Consider the following 24444-nt stretch of genomic DNA (forward strand, 5'->3'; position numbering starts at 1 on the left):
TCGAACGGTAATACAGGACGGCCCTTGAGTGGCAGCTCATATTACTCGCCTAACCCGCGTGAAAACTAACCCCTTGGGGAATGGGATGTGGAATGGGAATTACCGCGTCGGGCAGTCAGGGGACAAGAGGGGAGAACAAGAGCGACCGAGAGAACGAGGGACGGAAGGAGACGGAGAAAAAGAGATCTGAGGCCGCGCGCGCGTTTCAACGACCTCCTTCTCGCCTTCGGTAACATCTCGCTACATTTTTATGGACTGTGAGTGGGCATGCCGAGATAAATTACTTTCCTTCTCTCGAACCTCGAAGCGCGCGTAATTCGCAATTATCGCGATACGCTGGATTGCTCAGCCGAAGACAGTTGGGCTGGCAGTTCTGATTCTGTTAATCCTTAACAGATCCTTTCGTCTTGGCGTGAGGCGAAAGGTGGGATCTGATCCGGCAAGGCTACGGGCGACGTTCGAATAAAGAAAGCGAGAAAATATATCTGACTCTAACAGCACCGGAATTACAGCCAGAAATATATAATAAATACGTTTGTCGCGTTGCGCGATAATACGCGTCTTACGCATTCGATAAAAAAATTCGCAGGGTTTATCACCGCCGTTCGTCATCGTCGTACCGCCATCGTTTGCGTAATTTTCTCATTTTACAATCACCTCCGAACTTCGAGGAAAATATTTAAATATTTTTGAATATCGTATTTAATGAAGAAAATTGAAATTTACCGAGCTCGTGTGCGTTTCGATTAAAAAAAAAAAAAAAAAAAAAAAAAAGGGGTCTTAATGCACTTTCGCGTCGTCGTGCACGGGAAACGCGAGAGAGCTAATTCGTCGGATTTATAAATATTTGCGATGCGCGCGATCGCGTCAATCCTTCCGATAAATTTGCGCGAATACGCGATGCGCCATCCGTTGAGCGTGAAGTCTCGCGAGCGCGCGGGCAAACTACGCGGGCGAGCCGCGCGCGATGTAAATTTATAGAGTATTACGTTTAAATTTGATCAGCGTGGACATTTATTTCGAAACGCCGCGATACGAGCCGCGCCACACCGCAGCCCCTCGCGCTCATGCAGCGAATTTTCATAATATGCAGATTTCAGTGCGCGCCGAACACTCGGTATGGATTTTTCGCCGCGTATCGCCTGGCAGCGCGTTTACACGGCTGAACGAGCTCGCGTCAACGTCGAAAGCGCAATCGGACGCCGTTAACCCTTGACCGTCGAAGCGCCGTGTACGGTACGCGGAATCAAAAATTGTTTTCCTCCACCGTGGAGATTTTGCGTGCGAGATAAATCTCTCTCCATTTAACTCGGTTTATCTTCGTATCTGGCGACCGCTCGAAACGTATAAGGCATCCAAGCGGCGCGCGAAAGGGTGCACGCGATACAGAAGGAAAAACTATATACTCGTGGAAGGAGCACTCGAGTGACATAGGGTGAGGGGTGAAAGAGAGAGATAGTGCTGAAGTACGGCAGAGGTTGAGGAAGCAATCCCGAAGTAACAGAAACGAGGGGAGTAAATCCGAGGTAATCAAAGAACGTACAAAGTATCGGTGTTCGGCCTGCCGCCTCGGCCTCATCCCGACCGAGAGAAGGAGGAAGGCGAGAGGCCCTCGACACGATCGCGAGATTACCTACACCCACGCCGACAGATAATAGATAGTAATTGCAGGTCTGCCCGGCTTCGAATCGGCTCGACAGATCGATCGGCTCGCGGTGGGAAGAGGGAGATAATGATGCGCTTAGGAAGAGACCGTTCTCACATTATTTTCTCGCGATACAACTCGTCCGTGCTTATTATTGTACGCACGCGCTCGTGTGATGGGGCCCGGCGATCGAAAATCGGCGCGATCTGGGCCGGTTTCTCGGCCCGGCCATATTGGGCATCTCTGGGGGAATTCGAACGATGACCCCCGACCCTTCCGTAGGGGATCGTCCGTCTTCTTTTAGCTCGACATGCGTGTGATTGGCACGCTCGTTAGAATGCTCATATTGCGAACATGAACTGCAATTTTGTCGATTCGGCTCGCCCAACTCTCCTACCTACGGCATTCTTTTCGCGAGTAATCTACAATTTTTCTTCCCCTCCCCTAAACTATTACATTACGTATTATTAAATATTAACAAATAGATTTTTATTGCGTAACTTTGTTGAAGCGGAGATATTTGAGTATTTCGATTCATTTGCGTCCCTCGGGCAATTAAATTGGAAGAAGTTAAATTAAGTCAGCGTTTCATTATGTCGTGTATGAGTTCCAACAAGGATCTACTAAATATTTGCAAACGGACTCCTCGTTTACATTAAACGAAAAGGAGGAAGAAAACAGACAGGTATTCTCAAGCGAGAGGCGCAGTAGGGGAGGAGACAAAAGGCGATTAAGATCATTGCGGTGGCAATTTAGCGCGGTAACACGAATCAAAGCCCAAAAAAGCGGCCGACCTACGGACCTTCGGATTTGGATTTAACGAAGGAGGTTCGAGGAAACGAACTCGGCAGAGACAAAGCGTGAGATTGCGAAGGAAAAAGAGAGAAGGAGACGAGGAGAGAAAGAGTGGACGAGAGCGCAGAGGGGGACGAAGAAGAAGAAGAAGACGAAGAAAGAGAGCGAGAGAAAAAGAGGACGAAGTCGCGGAAGGAACGTAAAGAGACGAGGCGGGGAAGGCGAAAGAGATGACTGGAAAGGCGAAGGAGTAGGTTGTGGAAGGGTTTTCGAGGCGAGTCGCCGAGCCTAACCGTGCAGCACTCGAACTCGAACTCAAACAACTTTGAGCTGTGTGTACCCGCGCAAACAAAACAGCGCACTAATTGCTTACGTCACTCGGCAAGTCAATGGACTTCTTGACTGAGCACTCTGAGTCATGCAACTGAGCTCCGGCGAGGCAATGTGCGTCGCGCTCCGCTCCGCTCCGCTCCGCGTCGTGCCGTGCCGCGGGTTGTCAAGCCACCTCGGGTTTCAATTAAATCACGTCCACGCACTGTTTACCTCGCATAAACGCACCGGCTCCCTCGTACGCGACACATCGACGATGTTAATGACGGTGACGATATGACATTTACTTTTGTCCCGCCCGTTTTATCTCGTCGGAGTTGCGCCATATTTTACGTGCGTTCGCCCGCTAAAGTAGCGTACGTAGTACGTATCCCCGATAAATACGGAATCCGTCTGGCATTTTTAGGTACAAGTCGGGTTTTGCTTCGCCGGCGCATCCGCGACTCTTCCCGCGCGCCGGCGAGAGCGAGCGAAATAAATTCAGAATCATCGATCGTTAGGAAGCAATACATAAGACGCGAACAGAACGGCGGGTGTCGCAAGTGTATTCGAGCATGGAGAACGTATCCCCCACGGTATGCACGAGAAGGGGGGGAGGGCTATAGGAGCTATCTTAGATCGAACGGAGTCCAATTACCGACGTTATTAATTAATCCCCCACCTCGCCGCTCGACCGCCTGGTCCATCGTCTCTCGCTTCCATTCTCAACCCCATCGTCGTCCGTCTGTCCGCCAGAGATACCTGCAAGGGATATCCCCTCCAGCGTACTACGTCCTCCATTACCGTCTCCGGTCTTCCGAATCTCGGTCGGTTTATACGCGTGGAAATCATTCCGCCTCGTCTGATCCGATATTGCACTTTGCGAGTAGCGTCAATTCACGCGAGCCACTTTTTTTACTTCTTTTCTTTCCCCCCTCCCCTTCCCACCTTTTTCTTTTACGTGTAATTGAAAAGGAAAACTTGTTAAAAACATCAAGTTTCATATCTTTAATGCGGAATTACAATTTTGTAATATTTATCTTTTGTTCGTTGTACGAGTCGAAAGGCGATCTCCAGAGACGATTTGTACGAAACTATTTCGATTCCATGCACATTATACGAAAACTAATTTACGACACGACACGGCTATGGTAAAACTTATCTCGCAGCGAACATGCTCGTGTATAATTTCGAGTGGATATAATTAGAACATAACATCGTTGTTGAAGCATTAATTGATCAACGCGGCGCAACGTCACGATGAATCAATCAAATCGAGATGAAGTAAAAACGTCAATCAAACGAAAAAAAGTAAGCGCAAAAAAGCATCGGTAAAAGAGCCTGCTAACTTTCTTCCTATATCCTCTACTCGAGATGGCCTCTTCGAGAAAGAGGAAAATGACAACACTCGCGCGACAAAACCGCTCCTCTGCCTCTTATTCCGGCCTCTCTCGGGAGACGGTTCCTTTCTCTCGCTTCCTCTTTCGTTTTTTCACTCGCCTCCATTCCCTCCTCTTTCCGTTTGTCGTCTCGCCCGAGAAGACACGCGAAATGTTCTTCTCGATTTGTCAACCCGACCTCCCGAAATGTCTTCGACGTTTGTGAAAAACACGAAAGCCTACGCGTAAAAAGCGAGAGTTTGTTAAGTGAACCGCCACCGTTTCGAAAACATTTTAATGACTATTGTCGGATGGTACTGAAAATTATAAAAGCGGACTTTTTTTGTAAAGAAACTGCCAAAGCAACAAACTATAATATACTATTTGCCGTTAGTCGATTTCGTAAACGTATGACGCGCCTGAGAGACATCGATCATCGCGAAATCGTGAAACGCGTTGCGGAAAAAAAATTAAAAAAAAAAAAAAAAAATAGCGCGACGTGACCACAGCATGAATCCGAGATAAGATCCCGTGTCGTAGGTGCAGAGCATAAGGCCCAAAGTCGTCGAACCGGCAACGCCGAGCCGTTGTGATCCCGCAGTCTTTCTCAGGTAAGAAGAAAAGAAGAGAAAAAGATAGGAGGGCGGAGGGAGAAGGAATGAATCGTTCCCCTAGAATGTCCTTTGTCGCAGTGTCCCCTTCTTCACCCACCCTCTCCTTATCCGCATCGGAGCTAAGCCAGTCCTAAGGCCCGCTCCAGGCCCTTCGCATACGTGGAATGCGTATCTCCGCTATACGAAGACCACCGCTACGTCGTCTGACAACTTATACCGTTCGATCCTTAACGCTCTAATAATCCCCGCGGATAGATAAGTAGATTCTATCTCCCACGATAAATTGCGCTGGATTTGATGCTGCGACAGTCACACTATGCCGCGTTTCACGTGAACACCGCCGAAGATAAGAGTTTTTTTTTTATTCGTTTCTAACGCGCGACAAGTTCGCATTCACGTTACCTTCGTCTGCTTTGTTACGCAAGTCGAGAATCAAAAGCGCGTAAATTGAACGGCAAATCTATAAACCTCACGGATAATTTTTACCATAATCTCGTTCTGATCGACGAACGGAGAGGTTGGAGGCAAGTGGAGGAGAGGAACCGCAGGTATTTACGATGGCACTCGACCGGTGACATGGGTTTCTTCGGCCAATGAATTTTAATTCCTCGGGGCCCCGGCAGCCCCGCTGCGACATCAGGACGATGATTTAATATTTTAAGAAAATGAGGGGTCCGTCCTTAATTTAAGCGCGCTCGTCGTAGAAGACGGGCCTGTATTGCTCAGGCAGCGGGAGACCTAGAAAGCCATTACCCAGATATTCGATTCGACAGTTTGAGAATGCCTTGCCGCTCCTCTCGTCCTCCTCTCCTGTCCACAATTCGATAATCCCTCTTCACGATGCGCACGACTTGGACTCCGACATTTTGAATAATAATAACGATGGGCAGTGTAACTCTAACGAGTCGGTAAAACGATCGGCGTTTTCACGAACTGAGATAGAACTCATAATTTTTTTTTTTTTTTTTATGTTGATTAGCACGAAAACTTGAGAGAGGTACAAGTATTTATCGTTTGACGTATGGGACTCGACCGCAAAGCTATTCGTTTAAAGATCAAGCGCGAAGTATTGGTAATTGAATACTTCAAGGCATAACCGCGATAAACCATCGAAGTGACGAATAAATAATTTTTGTATTTTATCATTATCTCGCAAACAATCGTTTTAATTCTCTCGGTTCATTAAAAACCTTATCTACAAACATTTATTACACATCGTACAAGCTATCTCGAGTAATTGGAATCTTATCTGTGTATTATCAGCGGCGGTTAGCATATAAACCATCGTATGAAGACTTACAATTAGATAAAATTTCCCTCCCGCTCTTATATTAAAATCTAAAGATACGAATGATAAAATTATATGTCGCACCTTTTTTAAACTTTTTTTTTTGTGTATTTAATTATTTAGATAATGTTATCGGATGTATTATGTTAATTACGTCAAGATTTAGAAAAAAAAAAAACATTACGCGTACATGAAGACCCGAGGTAGATACCTGTTGACAGGAATTTGCATGTGAATACAGCATAAGCGACTTCTCTAATCTCCGCGAGATTATTTTTCGAGGACATGAATTTTCGGGACATTACATCCTCTTAGAGCGATATTATTAATCGTAAATTTTTTTATTATAATTTTTTTTTTAATATCTCTGCAGTTTATCAATTAATATTTTATTAAATATCGATACGCTCGCAACAATATTATAATTTTTATTTATTTATACGGTATTTGTACAATTCCTCTTAATGCTCAAATCAGATTGTAAAAACGGAGTTACATCAATGCAGTTACGACGATATCGTAACAAACAAATAAAATATATAAATTATAAAAACGTTTAAAGAAAAACAATTTTACGCGTTTCTAATTAATTTTTTAATTAAATAATAAAAAATCAAATTATTATCTAAACGCGATCTCTATCAACTCAATCTCTAATTCATCTTTTCTAAAATGTAATATTAATTTTTTTTGCCAATTATTAAATTTCCCATTACTTTTAATTGTTATCGAAACGATAAAGTAAATCTTAGTAAAAAGCGAAAGACTTACTTATTAAATTTTATGCGAATAAAAACTAAAATCGTGCGACACTGGAAGACCCTCGCGTTCCTATAACGGCACATAACAAAATTCGCCGGATTTACTTAAACGGTATTCCCGAGAAAACGACCGACGAACTGTGGCAGTTCGTATATTCCCTCGTATCGATGAGAGCGCGTTAATTTCTCCCGGTTAACTTCATCCAACTAGAAGAAAAGTTTTGCTTATGGGAAAAATTCTCCGGATACAACTATTCACCGCGGCGAGATCGATAATTGCGGCGTTGTAAGTAATTATGAGTAATACACTCGAAGTACTTTGCGAATGTTTTCCTTGTGAAGAGCACTGATTGTAGAAGCCAAAAGAAGTTATTTTCTATTAGTCTATATCTTTATTTATTAGATATAATTACTTTTAGAAGCTCTGAACGCGTGTCAGTGGCTTGACTCCCGGTCGAAAAGTGCGAATGATGACGTTACGTCGCGCGAGGCACGTACACCATCCTCCCGCGTGGTGACCTCGTTTATCTGTATCTCACTTCTATATAGTATAACACTCTATAAAAAAATTTATACGTTAAATATTATATTGGATATTTACTTCAACGTGCCGAGACTGTGTCTGGCCGATAATACGTTGCGGTATTTGTCGATTATTCGATTATTTGTGTATTTTACGAAATCAATCTAAATCTAGATTTAGAAACGAATATAATCAATACCCGAACGCGTGTGTGAATTAAATTTAATAGATCGAGATGTGTTTGAAGTCACGTAAGACGCATACATTTGCAGTCCATTGCTGAATTATTAAAATGTAAAATCGTTTATTTTTTTAACGTAGGAGTAGCGGTAAATAACGCGCTCCGAAGCACGCGCTTTGTATTATCTGGTATATTTAAAAAGCCACAAGTTGTTTTTTCTGCGTCGCATTGAAAACATATCGCAACAATTACAAATGTCAATTTAATCGTCTCCGATACGCGGATATTTAATAATCAACTTGTCTGTCGTTGCAACGTGGACAGAGAAAAGAGATGCGGTCGTTAATTGCGTATATAATATCACGACCTTCGCGCAAAAGGGAGAGAGAGAGAAATTAAGAGAGAAATGCATGTCGATGTATGCGTACGATCGATCAACTTGTGCACAATGCGTGCGGCGAGCAAATTTATTTATTTATTTATTTATTTCGGCAATAATAATTAAACGACGCGGCATATTTGATGCAGCATTATCTGCCAGTCCGTACGAATTACACGGCTAGCGATGCTTTGATCGCAGTCATTGCTTGTGTTTATCGCGAAGGGATACCTATACAGCCGCAGGACAGAAGTCCCGAGGGAGGAAAGAAAAAAAAAAAAAAAAAGCGATTGCCCCTTCGAGAGAGAAGGAAAACAAAGCGAAAGTGCGACGGCGTGTTCCACCTAACTTTCGCTTAAACGACGATGGATTTTCTGAAATCGCTGTTAGCGTCGATATATTTTTTCTGAAATATTCAGGTACCCGGGTGACTCTCGCGCGTTAAAAAAGAAAGTAAATTTTACACTTTTAATAACAGATGGCAGTTAACATTGATCGCGAATTTATGAACGGAGAAACATGAAATAAGTACATCTAATTGTACACCACGTGCTTTATATACATTGTAGATCGGTCTTTCGAAACGGCAAATGTTAATACATTCACCGGGCGGGCGAAGAGGTTTAGACTAAAAGTTCTATTCTAACAAAGAATCCAAAGTTCCGAGTCAATGTCGGGTAGACGAAGATCCAACAATAGCTCGTTCTTTTTAACGAGCTCCGCTTATTATGTCGCGTTTGTAGGAGCATTTCTTGAGCACGAAAGCAGGTAGGAGGTAGGAGGAGCGGTGGAAAGGAATAATTAAAGCGCATTTATGTGTAGGCCAATTCGTGATCACCGTCGCCGTCGGCCTCGGGGTCTGAATAGGTCCTGGGATGACGTATTAGCTCATATTTGTCTCCCGACAATACCGGCTAAACTCTCTGCCCAGGTGTCCGTCGTTTTACACTCTTCCATCTCTCGGGAGAACGCGTGTGCATGGAATTATAATGGGATAGACCGTAACAGAGCGAGAGATAGGCGGCGGTAAAAGGGGGAGGAGGGGTGATCTGCGAAGTCCCATTGCAAAACTCAACCGTACGGAGAATGCAACAAAAAAAAAGAAAGAAAAAAAAAAGCAGTAAGAAACGTCAAACTCTCATAACGTTAGAATAAATCAAAGAATCTGTATATATATTCAAAATTTAAATTTTACGAAATTATTAAAAGAAATTAATTATTAAAAGCGAATAATACTCGCTTTAGTTTTAGCGCTGGGGAGGTTTTTAGATTCTTAATGTGCTGGTTAAAAAACGGACTGAATTTTTTATTAATATAAACACTAGCCAAACGAAAGATGAGAGAACGCGAGCGGCCGGTTCTGCAATTCCACTATTCACATTCCTTTTTCCTCCCGGGGTGGCCCACTTCGTTCACTTTTGTCGCCTTTGTTCGGTGCATTAAGGCCGCGATAGTTTCACGGTTTATTTTTGTGATTGATCGTGTGATCTTGTCATGCGATATAATAAAATATTTCATTTGATCCACGTCGCACATGGCACTCCAATCTCATAGTATCTTAATCGATGAAACGGATTCACGTCCTCTTTCGAGAGGGAAAGAGAGAGAGGCTATAAATCAAGAATTTTGCGGGAATAACAGACGGACATTCGCAGCGACAATCTCGCGGCGCGAAAAAAGATGGCGGTCGTCAAATTGATACATATTAATAAGAGCAGGGATTCGCGTTGTCAGATTTTTGCATAAATTTGAATCGGCGCGCGCGCGCACTCAGCAAGGATCTCAAATTTGAATAATCGGGAATAATTCCGAAGTTTTCTCCGTGTAAACGTGCTGTAATCAGCGCAGAAGCGCGCGCGCACTATTCGCCTGCGAAACATTTCATCATGTAACACCTCGCGATGGGTAATTAACCGCGCGAGCGCGGAATCGGAAAACGTGCGGATTTCGCTTCCGCGAGCAAACGCCCGACGTGTTTGCGCTTTTAATGAATCTTGACCGAGTAATGGCGCGTCTTTGTTTACTCGTTCCGATGCGAAATACCGCTATTAATTAGAATAATCAGCTTTATTAATCAGTTAGATAAACAAGTCTTAGCTCAATCAATTATAATTCATTAGAGTGATCAGAAACCAGGGAAACAGCTTCATGCGAGGCACGGCTTGTATCGCGGACAATTTTGTTTTCTTTTCTCCTCGTAAATTTATTTTTTTCGGGTGATTTTTATTTCTTAGCTTCTTTCTGCACATAGATTTTTTTTTCCCTTTTAAATAAATATTTAAGATTAATACATTTTGTAGCGCCGCGTATACCCGAGTGGAAATTTATTTTAGCCAATTAAGTTTTTATTTAAAGAAAAAGAAACAAGATCTGTTTAGTATCGTCGATCGTCTTGTGGCTGTCTTTCGCGGACCGTGTATCTAAATAGATTTCTAAACGCTTTTCGCTGCGTACTTGTTTACTGTTGTTAAACTGACCATACGCAAAGCTCGCTCGAGTGCCGAATTCGCCGAGCAAAAACTGGTTCTTGCTGTCCCCTGCCCGCGCGTCCTCCACCTTGCGAACTAGGATTCTTGGAACGCGAAGATTGCCGGTCAGATGTAAACACACGCACGCACTCACACTACCGCAGGAACCGATTAGCCCGAAGAAATTCGACAGTCGAGCGTTGCGTAAAATCAGCACACAACAGTAAACAAGTACGCGGCGAAAAACGTTTAGATATCTATCTTTTCTAGCTCGTTATTTCCTGATAATAATGAATGTTACTTTTCTGGCTCAGTGCTGGACAGTTTTGCTAGACAGTCACAAAACGAACGACGAATTGATTAGCTAATTATTAAGTAACGGTGGAAATCAATTTCGACTCGGGTACATTTAATTTTGCGGTGAAATTAGCTTTAAGATTTCTAACTGGAAGATATCGCGAAATGAACCGAATTTCGTGCCGCTGATTGGTAAGCTCTGACAATACCGGCCAAGTGACGATGTAACGTACGTTTCTATATATATGCGCATGTACACCTAACTATGTCGTGCGAAGTGCCCGCCTGTTGTAGCGATGTCTACGAGCGAACAAGTATTTCCCTACCGGAGCAATACGGTATCTCGAAAAACACTTTAATATCCGCATGAGAACTGGCGTTTAAACGCGGAGAACACGTAGTACTTTCGAGAACTAATTATTCAAGAACTGCAGGCTGTTTCTAATATGCATACAAAAAGAATAATTGCGCGCCGCGCGGCAACTCGCCGTTCGTTTTCATATTAAATAATACACTCGGCGTAAAATGCGAGCGTATTGCGACACTCGAGATCCTCCTGCGCTTAATTATTCCTGACGATCGTTCAGTCGGATTTTCGAAAATGTTCTTCGCGTTCGCAACCCGTTCGAACACCTCGCCTCACCGCCGCCACGTTGCAGAGAGTTTGCTGCACGCAAATGAAGAATTGTCAGCCAAATACGGTTCGAGAGTGGTAAGGGGCGCTAGTAGGGGATGAATGGGACGTAATGCCGGGTCTACCCTGATTGTTGCACTCCTTTCCCTTCCTCGACCTCTCGAACCCATCGGAATTTCCAGTACGAATTTCCGGCTGCGACGTCACTTCCGTCGACCGGGAACAAGCGGATCCAGCTGTCCAGAATCGTCTATCTCGTCTCTATTTAAGCCTTTCCGCCGAGATGCCATCTTCGCATCGAGGCATAACGATCGGAAACGCACGCGATTTAAACTTGTTAACGCCCGGCATTCTCCAGATGTTTCCCGCTTATGGAATAATTTTCATCCGTACATTTCTCTTTGTAATCGCAAGTTTCTTCGAGTATATCGTTTCAATTTTCATTTGTTGTTAATGGATTCTCCATTCCGTAACTTTTCTTCGATGCAAAAAAAAAAGAAAAAAAAAAGAGCTCATGAAGAATACATTTTTGATCAAATTATTAAACCGACGATCAAGAGAGGAAAGTAAAGAGTTCTGTATTCAAACGGTTATTAATAATAAAACTAGGCGAGTAAATATAATTACCGTATGTACGACGTTGTGTTTGTGCAACGACGACGCAACAATCGTGAGGCTTGGCTCCGGTGAAAACCGAGGCTCTCTTTCAAAGCGTTCCGACACGAGAAATTAAGATTTCAGCGACTCCCGCGAGATCGACCCGCCAGCCAATTTAATCTTCGCGAGTGAAATTCTTCTCTCCTGCCCTTCGGTCACAATGCGTTTCGCGGATGGATGTTCGAATTATACTGCCACCAGGGTGAAAAATGACGTACATAAAGCGATTTCTTTCATCCGGCGACATATATAATATACAATTAAGTGCAATGAGCATTAAAAGAGAAGGGACCTTTTTAAATTCTTATTTTTACAGAGAGGGAAGGGAGGAAAAAAAGAAATATAATTACGAGTTGGTACAGATATTTATTATTGGTGTTAGCGCAGTAGTTACATCTACGATGTTCCGTCGAAGGATATCCTAAAAAAATGTCCATCCGGCGGGCAACAATAGCAGCAGAATAATGATACGCGCGACCATTCACTGCATTGTATTACCTACATCGTGTCACGGCATTGTTTCCCGCGTGTTTGGGTGTCATCCCTCGGCGCGAAATGGCTCGACACGCTTTCTCGTTCCCCTCTACGCCGCCACCCTCGCGAGGGATGTACCTGTCTTCCGAGTTGGCCGCCTCTTTATTATCATTATCGCCATCGCGGACTTAATGTCGAAGCCGAACGCGACCGCGTCGGCGGTATTTTCCTATTATCGCCCCGCGTAACTCGCCCGCATGTTATGTTTTTTTCCCCCCCGGCGGCGCGCTGTTGTGCGTGTACGACGCATTTTTATTAGCCTGTGCTGCGAGATTTTGAGTTTTTAACGAATAGCACACAACGGCCACATCATTTTGCGTTACGTAGTAAATCACGTCGATAATTGATCGGGCGTAAATTAAAATACCGCCGCGTTTTATTGAATTGGTTGCTTTTGTAACGTTTATTAAATTGTCCTGTTAACCTCCGTTAATTAATGTAATGCAATATGCATAATTCTAGATTGGAAAGGGAGAAATAAAAACGCGCTGAAAGTCGGGGAAAATAATTGAAAACAATGCGCTTCGAATTTTGTTCGAATGGTATCGAAATCAGAAACGATCCATCAATAGGATCACAATGAGGGCCAGGCACGAACCAAAAATGGCGGAAGCCACGCGAACGGTCAAGGAAGACCGGCGGGAAAGGGGGCGGGAAGGACGGGGAGGTACGGGAGGGACATTGAAAAGCGGTCCTGCGATCAAGAGAGCCAATTACCCACCCTCGCACAAGTGTACCCCGTCGAACATATTTTTCCTACGTAGCTTACGTGAACACTCGAAGCGTACTCGAGCGCTCGCATATGCGAGCTGCATTTCGAGGAGGCGGGCGCGCATAATGCCTCGCAAATCTCCGCGCATGCACATTATATACGGATCGGGATCATGCATCGAGTCTTGGCCCGAGCTCGCGGCCCGAGGAAAACGCGCCGAGGAGAGAGAGAGAGAGAGAGGGCTCGGGGAGAAGGTTAATAAAGCTAAGGGTGCCCCACGACGTCGCATTTACTCGACCAAATTTACCGCGAAAACATATTTGCTGCGGGAAAGTCCCGACCGATCTTCAAACTCCGCATGCACTCGCGCTCTTTGTTGCCGTTCGCATTTTCTATAAGCGCCGGATTTCCGTCAAAGTCGGTACGCATTGTCGATTGAAGAACTTGCCGAGACTCCAATGAAATCGAAAATGGAGCAAGTAGTCGTGCATATCGGAAATTAGTAATAATATATGCGTGTTTTCTTATCACTTTTTTTTTTTTTTTTTTTTAAGAAAAAGATGTAGAGTCGACCGAAGTGAAAATACTAATTAGAAATTATTAAATTACTTTGTCGATGATAATCGTGATTTTTTTAAGTCGTTTGTAATAATTGCGGGGGGGTATTCGGATTAATTTTGAACGGAGAACGGACTTTTACTTGAGAATTTGTTTCGAGCACTTGAAGCGTTTCTAAGTAAATCGAAATCCGTCTGCTGCATTTTAGTTTTAATAAGCAGCGTGTTGCTTTTTTATAACCAGAAATATTCAACACCTTTGACGGGCACACACACGATGCCGTCCATTGGACGGGCGTTATAAATTTGCTGCGGAAACCTCTGATTTTTAGTGGCAATGATTTTGCGGGGATATGACACCCGCCTACGCGAGGCTACCATGTAAGGTGCGTGTATTTTGGCGATTTTTACGACAGGGCTTTACGAGTCCCGAGCGTTCTCGGGAACCTCGTAATGACCTTCGGAAGTTTGCGGAAAAAAGGTCGAGCAAGAGTCGCTCGCGAGAATCGACGAGGCCTCTGAGAAGCTTCGAAGCCTTTTGCCGCAAGGGAATGTGATAATGCGAGACGGCGAGCATATCGGTTCATAACGTGCCGTTTATCGTTTACCGCTAGTTCAAATTTATCCTTTGTAACATAAATATGGATTTAAAACTTGGAGAAACTTGCGAGACTACATCTTTAAAAAAAAAAATCTTGTTAGATTTGTCTGATTTGTTAAAACAAAATTAGAAATTTACTGTTTAAATTATTTATTTTTTTTTTTTTTTACAAAATGTCGCGCGTGCTATTGCGCGATTACTATGTATCTTATGATTATAACGGCGCAATAATTCTCATCAAAGCATCGACCGATATGTCAGTCGGATTCCTATCGGATGTAGCTGTTTGTTTGGCCTCCCGACTTGGTATCAAATTAGAACTGCTTTCCATCTGACATCCGCCCCGCCCCAATGCAGCTTCCGAATCCCGAACTGACCTGTCCAAAGGGCCGACCACTCTGCAGCAGAAACGAGCTAAGGTCATCACCACGTGACCGCAAGACATATACCTGCGGGCGTCACGAGTTGTGATATGATATCTCTTACCTTATTTCCGAATACGAGGTCCGAACGATCCGAGTCGGTTTCTTTCCAGTGCCGTTATTTTCAACTATCCGGGACGCAATCTAGATTTAAGTAATTTAATTTTCATAATTAACCGCGACGTTGAGAGTCGAGGCCTCGACTTGTCTGTCCGCCGGTCCGCCCGGGGCGGTCTCTTCAAACGGGCTAGAAAAGGGAAACAGTCGCGGCACAGAATCTCATCCTTATTGGATTACGAAAGGAACAATCCTAAGATCCGTTAACGAGTCCTATGGACGGCGGAATCCGCGATAGAAATCCTAATATCTTCTGACAGGCGTACGAAGGAGGGCCAGTCGGCGCCTTTCCGAACTATCCGCCGCAATTATCCGGGACCTCTGTCGGCTGATTTTTCTTTTTTTTTATTTTTTTTATTTTTTTTCCTTCCTTTTTCTTTACCTCCTCCAGCAGGACCATCCGCAGGACCGGCCATTGTCCTCACCTCCGTTCCGTGTTTTTCTCTCGCTGCTAGATGCGCGCTAAGATAAAAGTTTTGACAAGTGCACTCTGGTCCAGCAACCGTGAACATTGCGGAGGACCGGAGCGAACCGTTCGACTGAAACTCAGGAAGGGTATTTACCCATTTCCACTTCTGGAATTTACTCCTAAAACGCCCAAATTCGTACTATACACGTATAAATGCATTGAATTTAGGTTCAAAATTATTGCTACAGTAGATCCACATTACGTGTTCGATGAATTAACATATCGCTTTTCAATAAGATACGAGTATTATCGCTTCATACATATGCACACACGCGTACACACGAAAATTGCACAATCATCAATAGCATTGTTTGCGCTACTATTTTTGTAATAAGTTTTTTCTGTTTTTTTCTTTTTTTTTTTTTTTTGCATTTTTAACGTGTTTCAAAGCTAACGCAATTGTTAAATGGAACATTGATTCGGACAAGAAAAAGCGGGGTCAATGTTAAAAATGCATATCGCGTATGTAAATTGACTTTATAAGTCGACTTGATTCGACACGGTAGGAAAAAAAGAAAATGAAGATAATGACTCGACGTGTTCCTACGTAATCGCTCGAAAAACTGACGCCGATCGCATACCGACTTACCGTCGATCCGAAACAGTTTTATCCAGTTCCTTACCGGTTCGTTCACCCGTCGGATGGCCTCAAGTATCCGGTTGGCCCGATTAGGGAGGGAATACCATAGTTATACGGTTAGTCTCGCTGCTCAACTCAAAAAAAAAAAAAAAAAAAAAAAATTAAAAAATTTTCCAATAAAACAATATAAAACAATAAATTTTCTTTGATTTAGTTTAATTGCTAGAGAATAAATTTACATTCTGGATTGTATTGTACATGCACGCATTTACAAGTAAACTGCTTGAAATTATGTTATTCTTTAAGCGTGAATAAAATTACGAACAACGCGACACCGTCCCCCCTTTTTTTCTCTCTCTCTCTCTCTCTTTCTCTCTCTCTCATCTTAATTTAACGTTAAGACGCTTAGTTAGGGGAGACCCGAGGCGGGTTTCCGGTACGTAGCCCATCGTCTCGCAATATCGCGGACGCGAGAAAAGATTTCTAACATGTCGCTGCGAGAGCGCGGCCGCTCGCTGGCGCGAGACACGGCGAGGCGGAGCGTAATAAAAATAAGTAATTACTGCAAGTAATCCTCCCCTCCGCTTCCCCGCGACGAGCTCCTCCGCCCCGCGCGAGTCGTTCAATTAACGGGAATACTGTTGTCTTCCCACCCAATCCTCTCTTCCACTCGCTTCTCTCTCTCTCTCTCTCTCTCTCTCTCTCTCTCTCTCTCGCTCGCTCGTTCGCCCCTCGCGCCCCTTGGTCCCTCTTTCCTTCCACCTACCCCTCTTGCCAGTCCACAAAACCCGCGAAATGTTTCACTCGCAAAGTCGCGTGGAGCGCGCGCCGCGGCGCAGAGGGGCGCCTCTGACCGGGGGGAAAGGGGCCCCGCGGCATGGAGGGACCCGGTATCGATGCCCCTCCTTCACTCACGCCCCGACGTCTATCTATCCTCCGCTCCCTCCAGCGCTGCGGTTCCGAAGACCGCGCGCCATCCCTCCCGCGCTCGCCCGTCCGGTCCTCGTCTTTACCGCGCGTACCGCACCGTCGTACTCTGTTGCGCTTTCTCGCGCTCTCCCTGTTCACCCCTGTTCAACCCCACTACTTGATGCGTGCCGTGCAGTAGGGGAAGCCGACGACGCGGAGGCTCCTCAGTCCTCCGGCCTCCATTCGTTCGTTTGACTTGGTGCAGCGTGAATCGGTCTGTCGCCGTTTCGTTTTCTGTGTGTCGCGCGGTGTGCTCGCTCGTGTCCACCGTGTGTTCCGGCTCACCTTGACTCCGAGGGCTCGAGCAACCCCGCGAGACGCTCCGCGGGATTAAAAGTTGCGGTCAGTCGTGTGGTTCGCGGAATGTGTCGCGGTAAGAGTCGCGCCGAGCTTAGCTGAGGAGAGCTCTTCTCGCGTTCCCCGAGGCACGCGTGCACGCGCCGCCCGTTCGGTCCTCGCGGCACGGCCGAAAAGTACCCTCACGGTCTATCTTTCATTCGATCACGATACATTCTCAGTGATCCAGTCGCGTGTCCGAATGAGCTTGGAATCTCGCGGAGGTGTTGCGAGTGCTTGAAATGTGTTTGCGATCTAGGAGGGGATTTGACGATCGTTCGAGTCGATCCTACTTCGACGTAGGCCAGTGTTAACGACAAAAAGTCCAAGGACGAAAGGTGTCGTATCGATTGATCGCGCGGCTCGCTCCGGATGTTACGCGATCCCGCCGAGCGAAATCTCTGACATTAACCCGCGATATCTCGACCGGCAAGCGGCAGAAGTGATACTCGTCCGTATAATGTAATCGTTGTCAATTAAACGCGAATCGTTGACGCACGATTTATTTTTTTTTTTTCATGGATCGAAGTAGTGCGCCGAGAGGAGCGTACCGAGTTACCCCGTCCCATTGATCGAGAGCGAACCTCGGAGCGTCCGAGACCGAGAAGCGGACGCCTGGAGCATTGGCGGGCGCGCTCGCGGTGGTCGACGAGCAGCGCGACGTGCGTGCGTTCACGAGATCGATAGCCCGAGGAGGAGGACAGGACGGAGGATCCTTGCGAGCGCGAGGCACGAGGACTCGTCCCGTGGACACCTGCTCGCGATGCCGTCGCGCGTCGCTGCGTCGCTGCGCGCCGCGCTGTGAGAACCGCCTGTGTGTGCTGTGTGTGAGGAGCAGCAAAAGATAGAGCGAGGTAGCGAGAGAGAGAAAGAGAGTTGTGAGGAAATCACCGATCTACGAGACTCGCGGCGTGGAATCGTCGTCGTCGTCGTCGTCGTCATCGTCGTCGTCGTCTAAAAGTGAGTGCCGGCTCGCGATCTAGCTGAGGATCTAGCGGTTCGATCAGCTCAACAGCCTACGCATGCCGGCGATCGTGGTGAGTATATATGCTCGCGATAACTCGACTTTTTATCACTTCGTGGAAGATTGACGTAGCCGATAAGCGCGTAACTCTCACTCGGACGCGATGATCCGATTCCTGCGGGCGATCTACCGATGCGTTACGGAGAAACCGATCGATTGCGGGCGTGAAATTCAGACGCTGGCTTTCTAGGATTTCTTTGGCGAAATTGATCTCTAGCCCGAGCCAAGGAAGGTTTATATTAATTAATTAGTCGGCGTGAATTGGCACTACGTTTGCTTAATTGGGAGAAATTTAAAAACCTCGTCGTCTTTGCACGTCTTTCTTCGATCTTTATTTATGTGAATATATATTAAAAATTGCACACATTACATATAAATTTAAACGATATTCATAAATTTCTAACGTATTAAAAATTAAAATATCCATTGCAAATGTAAGCACCGTCTCTATTTACTGGAAAATATATAAATGAAAAATTAATGGGCCGATCACATAAATTCAGATTTTACTTATTCATGCGTTTATTAATTAAATATTAAAAGCTTTGCAGATAATATAAATTAAAAAATTATTCGCTTCTGCGCGAGTATAAATTCACATTTTATTAAATTTGTGCGTACAATATATATAAATTAAAAATCGCTCTTATACGATTCGATCCGAATCTCATTTATTTACATACGCCGTAGTTAAACATTTCATGTTTCGTGGCAAATATGTGTTTAAAAATTAAACTATTCATTGCAAACAGAAGTTTCAGTTTTCGAAAAAAAAAAAAAAAACCTTATCGGAAACGCGAGATTATATTTTTGATTGAAGATTTCCCTTCACTCGCTTTGCTCTATGTGCGTATACATATATCCCCGTATCCACGATTCTTTTTTCGAGACACTTGTCGTCTACCTGCAAATGGGAAAACATTGTTCTCGTATAGCCTGTCTTTGTCGGCGGGAAGGGTTAGTGTCCACGTGTGAAGTCCTCGTTTACACAGCAGCAATCAAAATATTTCTCGTTCTTCGACCAAAGTTCCCGCGTTTGTACTCACAGGAGTGGCGTTAACCCTCGGGGGTTTAATGTCCAGCACAGTTCGTGGCACGCGTTTGTCGCAATTCTAATTCGTGACAACTGCGCTCCGTGTTTCAACTCCTTGGATTCTCAAATGCATTTTCCTTCTTAAATCATTAATTCTCTTTGCGCCTTCGTGAATATTAATACATTCAAATTCTCGGTGCCTCAAGTTTTCACGGAGGTAAATGCGTATTTCTGGATCTGCAGGATCTTTTTGGAGATATATTTCAAATTTTTGCGATTCTCTCTCTCTCCCTCTCTCTCTCTCGAGCGTTTCGCTCGACCCGTTCGCGTCCCACTTTATTCTCACTGTTCGTAGGCAGAAAGATTTTTTCGCGGCGGAAGCATCGCGTCGACCGATAGCTACGAGAAGACTGAGAAGAAATTTCCGAGTAAGGTTGCGAGAGAGAGAGAAAGAGAGTGAGAGAGCGGGACACGCAGGCGCGTCCGCTGCCACGTGGTCGTCGCGGTCGGATCCGGGCGACTAGGTGTTAACCTTTTTCGAAAATCGACTGGCTACGTCGCCGTTGTGGCGGAAGGCGAAGGCCGGTGAGCGTCGCGTAGTTTTGGCAAAACAAGTTACGTGAGCTCTGGCTTACCGCCAAACGGTTTTCAACTTTCCACTCGAGCCCCGAATATTCTTTGCGAAGACGTTGCCGTCCCTTATGACTTCCCGAAGAAACATAAATTGCCCATTGATCACCGACCTAAGTCCGTGGGTTTAAATTCTAATTAACGAAACTGCCGCTTCGATTTCCGATTTAACGAGCTCGGGCTTGTCCCATTTCTACATTCGTTTGTGAAAAGAGTTAATTATAGACGTGGTTCTTAATTGATTTTACTATCTAATTTCTACATCTAAGTCGTATTGGTACTTTCATCGGCTCTGGAATCTTTTGCGCGATACCGCGGCGTGACGTTCGAGCAGCGAGATTGGCGAATTATCTTTTCTTTGGCACGCGCTTTCTATTAGTTATGCGAGATTAACTGCAAATTAATACGCGACAGACACGTCTTTCCGTGCGATTTATCTACATTATCGCTAATATTTATCGAGCCGCGGACAAGGTTTTTCCTCTTGCTTGATTTTGAGAAATCACGGGGCCCATTTTGCGATAAGCATGTTTACTGATCGCATTTATCGTCCGCGAATTTGTAAACACGATATATTCATATGAAAGATTTTTCTATGGCAGCCGAAGTCCGCGGACTTCTGGGCGGTGCTGTACATCTCGCATGATACTATCTCGTGACAGATACGCGGGAACGTCCGATCGAACCAATTAAAACCTCATGGCCTGGTGTAATCAGAAATGAGGAGCATTAGTCTGTAATTCTCCATAATTCTGTAATTCTGTAGATTAACCTGGATTCGAACGATATCAGGAATTTCTCTGCAGGTTCATTACGAAACCGCGAAAATTGTTAAACGGACCGGGCGAAATTTTCTCGCCGGAAAATAACCAGAAAGAACAGGGCGCGATACTGAAATTCGAAGCGGTCGCCGCGGCGCGCATTGGATCGCGACTTCCAGAGACGCATAGACTTCTTTTTTTTTTTTTTTTTTTTTTCTTCTTTTTTTTCCTCTTTTCCCCTCCCTGGCGTTATTGCGATACGCCACCGCGTTCCCCCAAGGAATCACGGTTAGCGAAATTATTTTCGAAGGTGGATATAAAGCGCGCCGTTATAACTCGTAAGGAAAGTTCCTCCGAATATGAGTGCGCCCCGCGCGCGCTACGTACGTAGGTATAAAATATTTCCAACGTCGTGATATTAGTTCGCCGACTATTTTCAGTTTGGCAGAGAACTAGGGCGCGTTTACGCGCGCTATCGTATCAAGGTTGCGCCGTGCGAAATCACGCAGCGGCCAGGTAATTTGTCTTTTGCTACTAGGTACTCAATGATACCGATCGCTCGTCTAAAGATAGCACGCAACAAACGGGAATTAATGCCGCGTCAGCTGTGAGTGCGCGTCGATTTATTTTTTGATATCCCCACAATATAATTTTTTTTTTCTTCTTTTTTTTTCTCCTTCGTCAATTTGCAGTCCCTTGAAAAGCAATAATTGCGCCAATCAAGATCGTAAGCGAGATGTAGGTTACACATTTTCGTAAATCGCGAATTAAAATGTGAAATTGGAAAGAAAATTTTGCACTGCGTACTTTTCAATCGATATCGCGAAAGGTAATCTCAAAGTCGAGCTTGGAAGTCACTCGAAATGAATTCAGATATGTGAAAGCTAATTTAATAATTGGACTAACAAAAGCGCGACTTTTTCGTAAAAAGTATCTGAGGGGCTTGTTAGCGGGAGCAACGCTGTTTTTTTTTTTTTTTTATTTTTAAGTACGGTATCTGCGCGGAGCTGAAGGATTGCTCACGGCCGTTTTGGGGATGACAGCCGGGAGCGACGGGAGGGAGGTACGCTAGAACGTCCGCGCACGAAGATATACTTAACTTTTAATTACTATCATATAACTAATTAGCCCCGGGTGGGCGGGGGTTTTGTATATTAATTTAATTTTCAATCTCACAGGGTAATTCTTGGCGCAACGTTAGTTTTAATCAACCCTCCGACGCGCTCCACACGCCAGCACGACTCCGCAGGCGGTGGATCGCGAGAAGCGACGGCAGAGGGGTAGGAGACCGAGGGCGCGGGAGGGAGGGACGGGTGGCTCGGTGGCTAAGGGTGGCTCGGTGCGCTTCTGGGGTAAAGTTGAGGGGCAACGGCGGAACGGAGTACACCTACTCAGCTAATAAAAAGCGGCAATAAAAAGCACCCCTTAGGACCACTATGGATATCTCGCTTTCCTACCTCCCCTTTTCCCGCTTCACCGTCGCGGCGCCCCATGGAATCGCCGTATTTCTTTCTCTGTCTTTGTATACCAGGTTTATTCACCTGCTCGGGATTAACTTTAATCAAGTATTTACATTTTAATTCGCTGCCATGTATACACTGAACCGAGCTGGCTGCCCTTTACGATAACATCGTCGTTTAATTGCAAACTGCCACTTTCCGACGAGACGTTTGCTAGCGCGAGGCGAGTCTATGTCGATTTCATTTCTCCTCCCTTTCAAACCGCCCACGATAATGAGGACACTTGAACGTAGATTTTTCGTTTATCAACGGACGTGCTAAAAATGATTCAAGATTGAATACAGGGGATTGCGATAACTGTACGAAAATAGTGAGAAAACATTGGCGGGCGGTAAGTCGATCGGATCGGCACGTGAATTTTATACGATTACATCATGTTTATTATGATAAATGTTCGAGTAATCATGCTAGATAATGCTAATAAACATGTGGTGCCATATATTTTCTGCATGTCTATTGATAACTCTTCGGGTTCTATCGCAGATAACGATTTCAGCAAACAAAATAAGTATAGTGTAGATTTGTACGTAAATGTTACACATATACATGCGCGTGCTACGCATAATTAATAGCCGAGTACATATTAATGTAAATTAATAAAATAAATCCAGAGCTTGCAAAAACGTCGGAGCCGCGCGCGAGGGAGGTTCTATCTCTCTCTCTCTCTTTCTCTTTTTTTTTTTTTTTTTTTTTTTTTTCCTGAAATAATCCTCGATACATTAATCACAAAGAGGATTTATTACTTAGAGCAGGCAGATAAATGTTATGCTCGAGGTTAATACCTAAATGGACCATCAACATGTATTATTATCGATGTTTTTGCGGTTACGCCGACCTGGTCAGCATCTGTACATTTCGCACTTCTAATTACTCGCCGGCCGACATTTTCTAAATAGTTTATAGGAGCGTGGATATAATAATTAGTTTTATTGTTTCATAATCAGTCCTCGGTGGAGATAAGGTCGAAATAGTGAATGAAACATTTGAATACATTAACACGATAAAAATCTTGTAAGAGAATTTATTTTGATACGGTTATCGTCTACAGATTCATATATACATATATATACATTTTTTTTTCTTTTAATTTTTTTTAGCTTTATTTTCCGTGTAGTATAAAAATTATTTAGCTGTTCTAAGAACTAATTTGCAAATAATACGAATCTATCAAGTCCGCCATAATATACGATGCACTTGCGTTATTCGATCTCGCTCGCTTTCGTGTACTAGCCACTCGTATTGACTTGTATTTGTACTCTTCATGAGACATGCGTGTGCGATGCGTTCGTGCATTCGGTCATGCGTGCGTACGTGCGTGCGGGTCTGCCTGCTTATGTGCGTGTAACTCGCCGGGAGTAAGCGTCACGCACACGCGTGCGTGCGGAGGCGAACTGGAGTGCGGTGAATGAAAGAGGAAGGAAGAGTAAACAAGCGCGAGAGAGACGGAGCGGATTCCTACGAGATGGAGGGACGAGGTAGGGAGTGCAGCTCGGAAAGAGATGAAATGAATTTACGAGGGAGAGGGATGAGAAACGCCGAGGTAGAGATAACCGAATGTAGGTAGAAGGAATGAGAAAGCAAAGTATACGAGTGGAAGGACGGAGGGAGAGAGAGTCAGAGATAAAGCTGGCGTAAAACAAAGATAGAAATACAGAAGGTGCACATTGGCAACCGTTGCTTTAACGGAAAGAGATAGAACGACGGAGGAGGCGCGAAGAGGACGGGTAGAGATGGGTGCATAAACGCGAGACAGAGAGAGAGAGAATGAGTGAGAGAGAGAAAGGGAAGACGGTGAAAAATAGGAATATATGCAAGACAGCGAGAAAGAGATGGAAATGCGGAGAGAGCGAGCGATCGAGAGGCGCATGAGAGACGAAGAGAAATGGAAGACGAGTGTACACCCGCGATAGAGGGAGTGGAAGGAGGACAGCGGGTGTGTGGTAAACGCAGATAGAATGTGTGCTGAGGGACTGTGCGGAGGCGGGTGGAGGGAAAGAGAGGTACGCAGGCGCACGTGAGTATGTTACGGGGATGGCCAGAGGGCAGCTAACGTTTATAATATTAACGCTAATGGACTACCTTATACCTTATATACCGACCGACCCCTCGCAAGCCCTCCTCTTCCTCCTTCTCCTCCTGCCTCTCCGCTGCGTCTCCAGACACCCTCCTCAGTCCTCGGCGAAGTACAGGATAATATTCATGGATGTATTCAAGCTAATGCACCAAGGCGTCCACCGTAGTAATAACAA

At 44.8% G+C, this 24444-nt stretch overlaps 1 protein-coding gene across 4 annotated transcripts in view; it reads left to right on the forward strand.

The window, feature by feature from the left end:
- Positions 1 to 24444, forward strand: part of LOC139111298 (uncharacterized) — a 173539-nt gene that overhangs the window by 84665 nt on the left and 64430 nt on the right. For 2 of the 4 annotated variants that reach the window (XM_070671476.1, XM_070671475.1), the window contains exon 1: positions 17068 to 18264. The exons of the other annotated variants lie outside the window; for them this stretch is intronic. The gene's annotated coding sequence lies outside the window, so the exon portion shown is untranslated. Of the gene's footprint in view, positions 1 to 17067; positions 18265 to 24444 lie in introns of those variants that run through there. 4 annotated transcript variants of the gene reach the window in all.

The sequence above is a fragment of the Cardiocondyla obscurior genome, linkage group LG23 (assembly GCF_019399895.1).
Source record: "Cardiocondyla obscurior isolate alpha-2009 linkage group LG23, Cobs3.1, whole genome shotgun sequence".
Taxonomy (NCBI): domain Eukaryota; kingdom Metazoa; phylum Arthropoda; class Insecta; order Hymenoptera; family Formicidae; genus Cardiocondyla; species Cardiocondyla obscurior.